We start from the raw sequence: 12,844 nt of genomic DNA on the forward strand, positions 1-12,844 counted from the left end.
TGTGTCTGTCTATATACCTCAATTTCAGAAATCTCAGTACAGAGAATTTTGTGGTACTGTGTAATGCAACATACACTCTTATATGTCTACATGTTACACAGATATTGCACAATATTATGTACTGCACTGCAGTAATATAACATATTTTGAGATAGCGTAAGTGGAGGCTTTGTCCTCAGGTCATGTTGGATGTGAGGTTCAATGAGCTCACAATTAATTGTGAGCATGGTTCCTAAAGTTTAAAAATCAGGATTTAATAGGAATAATGATTTCAGAGTAGCCTATTAATGATAGCAATGATTTGTCTTTTCTGAGGCTACTTTTTTAATGCCTGAAGTAAATAACAGACCTTTTATTGTTTTAGGTTCAGATATAGTTAGAAGTATGTATGAATTGTGAACCACAGTTTTTCCTAAAAATTACAACTGTGCTGTTTTCTTGGACCTTTCTATGCCTAGAAGAACTGTTTGTTTTGCTAGGAAATTGGGAATTGTTTTCTAGAGGGAGATATATTACTCAAAGCTACAAACCAAAGCTTAGTTTTTCAGCTGCAAAATATTAGTGTTTTTCAGTGTCACTAGTGTAGGGTTAAATTTTATCTGCTGGAATGCTGATGAGCTTATCTTGTAAGGCATAGGCTGGTGAGACAAAAACACTTTGTCCAAAAGCCTCCAACATAAAATCATGTCAGGAAATGAACACATTGAAAAATCTCCATAGTATCTACGCAATTGTATTCAATGACCAGGACTAATAGAATTAGTATTTGAGACTTTGGAATCTGTAGTAAGGAAACAATGAAATGTTCAAAAGTGAAAAATTAGCTAACCTGCTTAGAATGAACCTTGCTGTTCCTTTCTGTGGTGCTAGTGTGTGTGGTTATAAATCAATCTTTCTTCATTTTCCATGGATAATTTTGGCTGCAGTGAAAATGGTTTTGTTTTTTAAGTGTAATGTTATACTTTGGGTTTTGTTTGTTTGTTAGTTTTGTTTTTTTTATTTTAGGATTTTTTTAGGAAAAGCAGATTCTTTTTGTGTCAAATCAAGGTTCACCTTACAAGCAGTTAATGATAAACTAAGATTTTAACTGAACCTGAAGTGTTTAAATATTTGCCTTCTCTTTTCCTTACACATAGTATAGCTGATGGAGGTTGTTGAAGGTGTTTCCAATTAAAAACACCATGTTTGTTGTTATAAGGAAAGCCATTGTGTTAACATTTATCTTTTAATTCCTGGAGAATATTTGATTTCACATTTCAAAGCTCTGCAAGAAACTTGAATCTAGTTCTGGAGTTCAAAGGTACTATCACCTGCCTTGTAGGTGATACATCAATATATTGAATTGAGATGGTGCACAGTTTTTTGAGAGAGCTCACTTGTGAATGTTAAACCTTTTGGTTTGACTAATCCTGGTGGAATTAGCATGTCCTGAAGCTAGAAATTAATCTCTGGCCACATGGGCTATCAGTGTATCAGAGACATAGTTTATTATATAGAGCATATTCTTTCAAGAAAACATGAGAGATGTTTTTTCCACAGTCCTTGAGACAGAAGACTTACATAACCCATATGTGCTTCTGTACCTCATGTCAAAACAGCAAACTTGCTGGGGAATTGTGACAGGAATTTGATACAAAGGCCAAATCACACAATAAAGGCATGTACGCTGCATCACACAGGATGGGTTTAATTAAAGAGCTGAAGAAATAATTTTGCTAACAAATGTAATTTTTTATACTGTCAATTCTTAATGGTGGAATCATTGTGTGATAGGTTTTGTCATCACTATGAATAATGATGACTATAATCTTTATTTGCCTGGTAGGAGAATTTGGAGAGGATTTAACCAATGTTTATATATCGCCTTTCATATATTTTGCACTTTGTTAGCTCAGTTCATCCTGCATTTCACCAGAAAGGTTAGACCTCTTTTTGTGTTACCTTCAGTGGATGGGGATGGCTAATGAAATGGTGATCAGTGTGAGCTGAATTCTAAACAGACCTCACTTTTACTTAGGGCTTTAGTGGGCCTTAGTACTTAACATACTTAACCATAATCTTGGCTTCAATGTGCACTTACTAAGCCAAACTTAAGGCATCCCTGCATCTATTTTAGTCCTTACCATTGCTCAGAGTGGACTTTGTATTCCTTGCACTATCATCAGATTCTCATACTTTTCTCAGGCAGACAATTGAGAGAGAAAACTCTTTCATGTGTACTATGAATATGTCTGTAATAGCAAAACCATTCAGACTTGGACTATCTAAGAGGCTAAACAAAGGACATTTTAAACTCATTACTTTTCAAATAAATAATTAAAATAGAAGTTGTTTTGATGTGAAAATAAATTGGTTTTATACAATACACTGTCTTTGCCTGACCCTTTTCTCTTTGTTTATAACTTCAGACAATATGTGATGGGTGTAGCTATGGGGACAAGAAGAAATCTGAAAAGAAATAAGAATACAAAAAGGAAACTGGGAAAGAACAGAAGGGTAATATCCTAGACAATGGTGGGACTGTATGCCACAAAGTCTTTTTCTTGCAGTTCTGCTACTTACATGGCAAGGGTGCTGGGGCATCTGCAGACAGTTATCTATAAAAGGATGGATGAAGATACAGCCAGGTTATTGCATTGTCTGGAGCTCTACACCTGCCCAGCTTTGACAAGGTGAGGGCAGCTATAAAATTGGAGTGAGGAACAAAGGCACCACGGGAATTTGAAAAATGTACTTGAAGATGGTCTTAAAGTCTGCATGTGTACCAGTGAGAGTTGTGAGAGCTTTTTGGAGGACATTGCCTTTAAACTGAAAAAGGGGAAGCAAGTAGCTTATGAATGTATTGCAAGAAAGAGAGGGGTATGTATCAGCAACAATTCTGTCTAGACTGTGAAACCTAGATATAACATTGTACAAGCATCCTTCATGATCTATAATTTTCTTTTAAAAAGAACCAATTCATAGCATGGCCAGCAGGACCAGGGAAGTGATCCTTCCCCTGTACTCTGCATTGGTGAGGCCACACCTTGAGTATTGTGTTCAGTTTTAGGCCCCTCAGTTCAGGAAAGATATTGAGGGGCTGGAGCGGCTCCAGAGAAGAGCAACAAGGCTGGTGAAGGGACTGGAGCACAAGTCCTATGGGGAGAGGCTGAGGGAGCTGGGGTTGTTTAGTCTGGAGAAGAGGAGGCTCAGGGGTGACCTCATCACTGTCTATAACTACCTGAAGGGAAGTTCTAGCCAAGTGGGGGTTGGTCTCTTCTCCCAGGCACTCAGCAATAGGACAAGGGGGCACGAGCTCAAGCTCTGCCAGGGGAAATTTAAGTTGGAGATCAGAAAAAAAATCTTTCCAGAGAGACTGCTCAGGCATTGGAATGGTCTGCCCAGAGAGGTGGTGGATTCACCGTCCCTGGAGATTTTTAAACGGAGATTGGACATGGCACTTGAGTGCCATGATCTTGTAAATGGACTGGAGTTGGACCAAGGGTTGGACTCGATGATCTCCGAGGTCTTTTCCTACCCAATTGGTTCTATGATTCTATGATTCTGTGATTAGATTTGTGGCTAGGAGGTAGACCAACTTGAATTTCCATCATGGCCACAGATAAGTTTTCAAAGTGAACCTTTTTAAAATTATTTAACTGGGTGTAGACCGGAAACATGCTGGCCTGGATGCCTTCTCTCACAGAATTCGTTACTTTGTGCTAGGTGCAGAAAGCCACAGAAGCTCCAGGTTAGTACTGTCACTTTCCTTTGTTGAGAATGAGGAGTTTTCGATAGAATAGATGCTTTCTCTTTTCTGTATGAATCACTGAAAATTTTTTCCTCTGAATTTCAAAGGATCAAAGTTCCCTTCAGAGTGGAGGCATGATTGTTGTGTCATTTTTATGTGTCTGAAAGAATCCCTTGCTTAACAGTGGCAAAATCAAGCTGAAATATCAGTCTGAAAGCCTGTAGCAAGGAGAATTTTTTTTTTTTTACATATCAGTATTATTCAACAGTGTTCAAGATAGGAAGCTTTTCAATCAAAAAGGCGGAAAGCAGCTATGAACAAAAGGATATAATATTTCCCAGTATAGAAGTAAATACCCAGCACTTTCTTCCAATTTTCCACTTTTTATAAAGTGACATCATAACCTTGTGTTTAGAAAGAATGTGCAATTGCTCAAATTATTGCAGCAAGTTCAGTAGCACCTGATATATTTTAAGTATATTTGTTCTAACTTCAGGTGTGGTATTTTTGAAAAAACACTTGATTGGCTTAAGAGTATTATGAAAGAAGCTAACTGTACAAACAACTATAACTAATATCTCATACTAGTGGGATACCAGTTTATTGAGACTGTATGGATATCTATATTTTGTAGAAGATGCTCTGACAAGAAAATACTTTATTCTAAAACATGATGAGCAATCAAATATTTGGCACACCATTTTAAGGAGTCAAATATTTGGCAGAGATGTGGTTTCTTTTCTTTTGTTTTCTTTTCTTTTGTTTTAAGTATGTTCTTTTATGGGGATGACTTGGGTGACCGAGAGAGGACTTGGTGAAGTGCTTATGCCTGGAGAAGCCTAAAATGGAATGTGTTGTGCTACTCTAATGCAGGAGAAAGGAGCTTTATGTGTGTGTGTGTGTGTGTGTGTGTGTGTGTGTGTGTGTGTGTGTGTGTGTGTGTATGAGTATTAAGTGCAAGAACAGAGTATTCCAGGTGATGCCAAAGGGGTTTTTGTTCTGATTTTCACATTTTGTAGATTTTAGGAACACAGTAGTTGTAGATTTTTAGAGGGTTAATATTTCTAACAGTTTAATGCCTTTCTATCACTACCCCTGTCCCAGAACAGGGAGCTCAAATTCCTTTAGTTAATTAATCTTGTTTAGACTCCTTTCCAAGGTAAAGAGCTGAAGGATATCAGAAGGCCTACAGAATGAAACATAAACACAGGTTAGAGTGACCCAAAAGCCAGAATTGGATGAGCTCCAAGAGATCTTTGTGTGCCTGAGGAAGAAGAGTTGATGAAGACAGAGGGTTTTGACGACCCCAGACCCAATTCTGGGGGGTTGGACCAGGGGTGGGACTGGGGCTGGACTGAGAAATGTGTAAAGCAATGATTGGAGGGATCTTATTATAAAAGCCATGGAAACAAGAACTGAGACACATGCATGTCATCCTGTATTCCTGTGGGCTGTAGGCCCTGTGTTATTAAAGGACCTTTACTTTTTATCTTACCCTACACTAACATGGCTCGAAGTCCTGTTTTTGGGGGGAAGGGTCATTCACAGCATCACAGGGTTGTTGCCTCAGGCAGAGTTTGAGCACTTTCTTCTAAGGCCTCTGATATGGGCTGCTAGTACCTGAGAATGCTACTGGACTAGTTGGAAAGTAAGAACAATCCAAAATGGCAATTACTAGTAGATTCAGTGCAAGTATAATTTAAATTCAGTAGATTGCTTGCTCAGTCAAGTAAACAAGTGCTTTGTTGATATATTTTTAGTCTTTTCATTCATTTAGGCACACAGTCATAGGAAACCTTTAGCATCCTCAAACAAATTTTCTAATTCTTCAAAAACTAAATTCATAAAATAATCTCCAGATCATGTTCTTGCTTGATTCTTTCTCACTTATTCTTTCCAGTTCAATATTTTTTTTGAAAATAGGAGCAGTATGTATAGTCTGCTTTGTATTTTCCATTCTCTAAAACAATGACACCCTTGTCAAAGGAAAAGAAAATTAAATCCAATACTGGTAAGTACCTTTTTCTCTAAGAACCTGATTTAATTAATGATGCTGAAATCTAATGCCATGGGCTGGTCAGATGGGCTTCTGAGTCACGTGTCTTGAATTTTATCCTGCTAATATTTGGCTAAACCTTTAGCCTCCAAAAATAACTTGTACTAATTATGTTTTTTGTTTCATAGCCCAGTCCCTTGTCTTTAAGATCAGCCAGCTATAGAGTATGGCAAACTAAATTCAGAACAATACTAATTCTTCTTTTAATATTACTTTTCTTTTTTCTTCGTATTTTAAATTTATCCTTACTTGACTTTGGATAGAGCCTTCTTCAATATTAGACTAATCCCGCAGCATATTGCTAGCTTCAGATTGCACTTAAATGGCATTATCTGTGGATATTTTCCCAGAGCATGCGCTCAGGTCTTGGGTGACCTGTTCTGGTTTCTCACTGATCAGTTTAAAAAAGAATACTGCTTGGTGTTTCTTGTTCTCTAATATAGAAGTGACATGGTGGACTGATTTCATTCCTGTTGAAACAGGAATGTGAAAACAGGAATCATAACACTCCTGCTTGTTCTGAGCATCATACTTCATGGATGAAGATCAGAGAAAGTGATATTCTGAACTTAATTTGTCATGCTCTATAACTGTCTGCTTGCCATACTCTTATATTGCCCCCTTTCCCCTGTGGGATTTACCTTCCACATGAACTTAAGCACTGCACCTTGCAATTGTGGTGTTTGCTGTTGTGTCTGGATTGCCGCAATATCACCAAAGCACTCAGTTCCTGGAGTTTTGTGTCAATCATTTGGAGTTCAGCCTTAAATCTGAGCATAGCATTTTTTGTTAGAAGATTGTGCTAAATAACTTCTCAACATTAAGAGAGGAACTCTCTAGAATGGTGGAGGCACAGTTTCATGCACAAAAGTGCTGTTTATTTGTTCCTTAGCTGGCCTGTGCATTCTTTACTCTTTGACAGAGGAGCAGACATTCCCTCTGAATAGGGTAATCCGCAGCAGAAACAATGGCAGCAACGCTTTTCTCAAGGCAGAAAAATAACGGTCCTTGTTCTGGTCAGGCACAATGATTGAATAGACATTATGTCCAGTAGTTATATGAACTATTTTTTTCAAACTGTAACAGGGACTTCATGCGGAGAGGTAACTAATAAAGTCCTTTATTCATTGATAGGAAAAAAGTGACATTTTCTTGTGTCTTTGACAATGGCTTAACTAGAGATTGCCTGAATGTGAATTGATACAGAGAAAAGTTTGTCCTGTCACAAGGTGATTATGTTTTCAATTTCTCACTTACTGAAGATTCATGTAGAAATGAAATGTGAATCAAATTATATGAGAGGAAAAATGGTGATTCTTAGAGCTCATTGACCTTCATAAAGAAACCAGAAAAATGGTCATGAAAGTTCTTTTAAAGAGTCATCAGCAAAAAAATTATGCCAAAAAAAGGAATAATGGTTAAACAATTGCTCTTTTCTAAATGAAAGACTAGAAAAGCCCAGAATCAGCAGATAAACATTTAGAAAGGTGCTCTCTACAAGCACAACATATAAATGATAGTTTGGTGGCTGGAACATGAAATAATTTTTACTATAATTCTCTATGTGCAAGCCTGCCTTGAAAGAGAGCACTAACTTGGCACCTGATCAAACACAGATTCTAAACTAACAAAAAGGCTGTGGTGGAGGTGAATATAGAAGAAGCAAAGGAGAAATTCCTACAGAAAACATACAAGTAAGATTAAGTAAAGAATAAAAATACTGTGCTGAACACTACACAGTTCCCTGAGTGGAAGGACCTCTTTTACAATTGTTTGGCTTATAAAATTGTGGGCAAGAACTGCAAGCAGAAAGAATAGTGACAATTCACCAGTTCCAATAATGGATCCAGGAGAGATTTGCAGTAGGATTTAGAGAAATCTGGTCTGGGGGAGAAACGACTGTATTGTTGTACATGCTTTTTTAAATTTTATTTTCTATTAATTCAGAAGCTGAGGTAACTGCTTTGCAACAAGAGTTGTGGATGGGAAAAAACCTAGACTTAGACTGAAGCAGAAGAAGAGATTGGCTTTCTGACTCTAATGAGTCTACACAGGAAAGAAGCTGTGATATTGACACCTTTGCCATCAGTGGAGACCCACTGAACTGTAAAAATTAGCTGGGCCACATATTAAGTGGGAAGAGCTAGAACAGTATTTGATGACAGCTGCCAGTTAGAAAGATAGTTGGAATGAACCTGAACAGTGCTGCCTGAATGATTTTCAGTCTTACTGAGTAGAATACTGAAACAGAAGAGAGAATTAAGCTATGTTGGTGATATCATTTTATTGTCTCTGTCATACTCAAAACGTATCCTTGCATATCTTTCTGATTCTTCCCAGTTATAGTAAGTTCTGGGCAGAGTGGGTTGAAAAAACTTTAACCATAGGAAGCCCAGTACAGTGCAAATAACTTGTGATTCATCAAAAGGGCAGGGGGACAGGCCTGGAGGAAGTTGAAGTCAAATGTCACCACCTAAAAATATAACTGAAATGATGAGATTTCTTCCTCTATGTCTGGAGTAAATTCCACGAAAGGCCATGCTCTTTATGAACTGTATGATGCCAACCTTGTGTGGGCTGGGGATAAAACACAGGAATAGGTTTAGAAAAGATGCTCTAAATGATTTATTGACCACATCCTGGGAGCTGACATTTGACAGTTTCTGAGCCCACAGTCATTTCAGCAAATGCCAATAGCTCAAGAGTTGGTGGGATGGTACTCTGGTTACAGTGAGATGAATCCTGTCACACGTTGTTTCAGGCAGTGTTCAGACACCAAGAATAAGTATGCATAAATAGCGAGGGAGTCTGGAGAGAGCCTGGGACATGTGAGAGATTCAGCAGATGCTTCCACATCTTGATAATTTCAGAAATATGACAGGTAGATCAGAAGCCACTTGAGGCATTGATAAAATAGTAATAGAAAAAGCGCCCTTTACTAACATGTTTTGAACCTCTCCAAAAATATTATAGCAGAAAAGTCTGTAAGAATGAATGACTGTCTCTTGAGGAGACCATAGATGATTAAGGTTTTCAGCATGGCAAAGGAGCCTGTGGAGATGCAACTGAATGGTCTCCTTTTGTCACTGTATGAATCCGGTGTGTGTAAATAACGATTGATGACCATAGACAAATGAAAACTATCTGTGATTTTTTGAATTGGCCTCAATAGCCTTCAGGGACCTGTGTTCTGCCTAGCACTTTCGTGCAAGAGAAGGGAGCTTTTCGTTTCCCTGTAGGAGTTTCATAGCAGGTCCACCATCCTCAAAGTTCAGGAGTTTATGAGATACAGCCCTGCCAGCTGCCATGAAGTCACCACTCACAGAACTTGACATATACCCTGCCCAAGGAATGATGCTGCAGAAAGAAAAAGTGACTGCCATTCGCAACATAGCTTGCCAATTTCTTCTTTGGTGTTGGCTGACTACATTTTCTAGTTTTGTAGAAATGATGCTTCTCAGTAACTCTGCAATTCAACTGGTCACAGAAAAATGCTTTGGGTTCAGCACTCCAGTCTCAAGAGTGTTACTTCAAGCCCTAACCACATTGCCTGAGTGCTGACTACCAAGAGCTTTGCTGCATCAAAAAGATTTTTTCTTATTTTTTCCCTAAGCTACTGAATAATGACTACATTACTTTTATGAATAGTCCAGTGGGTTAGTCAGGAGAAATCCTGACAACTTCAGAAGTAAGTTTTCTTAGTAAATCGATCTATATTGAACACATGAAGTGAAGGCATGGCAGTATTTTTCTGTCTGCACGTTTGTCTAAACTATACAACAGGTTTAATCTGATGGGTCCTGGCAAAACCAGAGCGATGTGAAAAATGAATGTTGTCATTTATTTGTTGTGGGTGCAACTGTAGCATGTAGCCATGCAGCAGTACAGGCAAACCATTCAGCCTTAAATGCTTATTGATAATAGTAGGCAGATGCCTGTTCTTGGCAGTAGAGGAAAAGGAAATCTGATGTCAATTTCTAATTAATGTTTGCTCCTGGAACCTCCTGTAGACTTTAGATTGAGGAAAGAAATGTCCATGTCATATGCTCACACAGTGACAACTTGTGTTTGGAGCAGGTATAAAAGGGCATGGCATGAAAACCATATCCTGAAGCCTTAATCAAGTTGTCCTCTTATTATGCTGTTATGTTTACAAATATTTTCTAAAATCTTAGAAATACTTTTTAATTTTTCTCTTATTTCATAGTATCAGGTGAAAGTTATATATATTTAAAAAAATACTTAAGCAGGCCCTGGGGAGCATATGATAGAGATGTCTCTTTCAAAAGCACCTAATCTCTTTTGATTTCTGTGGGATAAAAAAAGAAATGCACATATTTAAGCTGTTTTGATTGTTAAGACAAGAATCTGTCATTTCCATAAGATAGACCTGGTCCCATGTTTTTAATGTAGTCCATGGGAGTTTGATATTGACTTCAGTGAGCTCAGGATCAGTTTCTCCTTCATGTCTGGGAGCCAAGACCTGTTACCCTGGGTATTTCATCCTGTAATGTGAAGATAAGCCTGTGATCCAGCAACATTTGAGGAGAGTCCCTGCCCTTGATCTGTATGTTTTGCAGCAATGAGTGGTCGTGACCACTGAGAAGCCATTGAGAAGTCTTTGACTTCTGTGCTGACATACATAAGGTAAGTCCTTCTGTAAGTCTCTAGAGATATATAGATTGTGTTAGAATTTTACTGTTTGCTCCAGATATTTTAGGTGGCTAGTTCTCTTCTTATGACACGTTCTGCCTTGCCTGCCAGCCCAGTTCTAAATAGGGCAATCAAACGCAAACATGCAAATGGAGAAGTCTCTTTACCATTGGGAAGCACTTGCAGACTCTCAGAATAGATTTCCTGTGCCCCTCTCCACTTACTAGAGTCTTATTTCATTTTGGAAAACTGGGCACCTCTGGCTAATTTTCAAAGCACTGCCCAAGAGGGGCAACAAACCCTCTCCTATGGGCATTGCTGAAGAGGATTTAGGTGGATGCTTCTTTTTAGAATTTTGTCCTAATGCCCAGTTGTAACATTATACTCGATTTTTTAATGTAATAAGTTGGGGGACATCTTATAGATGGTGATTTCAGATTAGCTACTGTCTTCATCAATATCGTGATTTTATTTTGGTAACTTGTGAAGTGACCTGAGATTGTGAAGCATTTTTCATATAGTGCATGGGGCAGTGAGCCTCAGAAATGCTCTCTTTTATCCGTATAGAAGTAAACATGCATTTTGAGAATAACAAATGATTTTTAAAAGTTTCCAGTCCTTTGCAGCATCACTTGGGAAGAAGATTGGAGTTTTGTTTCCAATATAAGCAATGTACAAATCCAAATTAATTTTCTTTTCTTCCTCCTGTTTTGCAGCCTAATTTGTTCTCTCTATGTGATCCTAGCAGGAATAAATTAACAACTATTTTGCAATTTTGAATACGAGCTTACATCCAGGAGTCTGAGTGCACTTTGTAACAGCTATTAAATTAGGTAACTCTCCTTCAAGCTAAGGAAGTATTCGTCCTTTTGCACTGTTTGCCAAGATCATGCAGGACACCTGTGGCAGGGATGTAGATGGAATGAAGAAATGTTTTAATACACTGTGCATATGGTTATAGCATCCACAGGATTTGTCTGTGTTTTCATAGGCATTTTATTTTGCACTGTGACTGATTTCACTTTTACTTTGCCCAGCCTAGTGTAAGGCAAAGGCCAAGCCAGCCAATACCTGCTGGCGACTCCAAAGGAGGTATCTGTAATCTTCCAGAGATCTGTTCCTTCACCTTTTGGCTGGGCAGACATCACTTGTTACATGAAGGCAAGGAGACATTCTTTAAGAATGTACGAGAGCATTAGTGAGCACTTTGCTTGCTGTTTGTTTGTTGGTTATACAACCACTTATATACTGCACTGCTACAAAGTGATTTTCCCTCATCCTTAATGCTTAATGCAGTGCTTATTACTTGCTCAATCAATCCCTAAGACCAACCCTTTGCTAGGCCGTTTTGTTTTCTTCAAAACTATCATAGGAATAATATAGTTTCTGACTCCTGCAGGTCATCTCAGAGGATTCCTGTAGAGCAGCAGTGTTTTACAGAACTCCAGAGCCTCCATATTCACCAGCACAATGGGTATCAGTTCAAAACTTTGAAGTACAGAACCATTATCTAAAAGCTAATTATAATGTGGGTTATTGCTTGTGCTTGGTACAACTGCCCTTTTCTCCTCTGCTCTTCTATCCCTGTCCCTGTTTAGATGGAGAATTGACAGCTGTGGCCTCAAGCAGGGTGTGTTTGGTAGCTGCAGGATTTGGATGCCAAGTTCTGGGATATCACTCACAGCGGCATTTGGGGCTGTGATAGGCTCTGGCATTGCACTGCCTGCAGCTGTGAGGCTTTCTAAGGTGGTGTCAGGTCAAGCTGCCTCCTCCGTGGCAGAGCCCCTTGCTGATCACTTGCCACGTTCTGTGCCAACTGCTTCCTGATATGGTCTAAGAAATCCACACGCAGGACTCCTGTTGTCACTGTGGGTGGGATCCGACTCTCATACATTGTTTTGCTTTAGTTCTGTACTGCACCTGTAAAATTCTCACACCAAAAGTGACATCAGATCAAAATCTTGCACTTGCAGTGCAAGCTTACTTTCAGTAGGTTCTGAGCAAATTCTTCAGGAGATGCTCAATGCTCAAATGCATATTAATCAGGACAAAGTTGCTTCTGGAGATCTCTCAAATCTGTTCAACAAATTGTAGGAAAATAAACATTTCCAACAGTTAGCAGTGTATTTTATTACATATGCTCTTAGTTGCCCACCAATTCCGTGACAAATCCTTCTGACTTCAGCTGCATGGCCATGCACAGGAAAATAATAAACTTCCATGAAGAGAATGTGGCTTGCAATGTGCTCAGGAGATCATGGCCTCCTTCAGAGTATTTGAATCTGGCAGGAACTGGGAGCATCCTGCAGCCTGCTTTCAGGAGCTCAGTACTGGGCACTGACAACATCTCTGGTAATTCCAGTCTTTTCAGTTCACCTCAGATGCTTTTGCTGTGGAAAACAGAC

This window comes from Pithys albifrons, chromosome 5, assembly GCF_047495875.1.
Source record: "Pithys albifrons albifrons isolate INPA30051 chromosome 5, PitAlb_v1, whole genome shotgun sequence".
Lineage (NCBI taxonomy): Eukaryota > Metazoa > Chordata > Aves > Passeriformes > Thamnophilidae > Pithys > Pithys albifrons.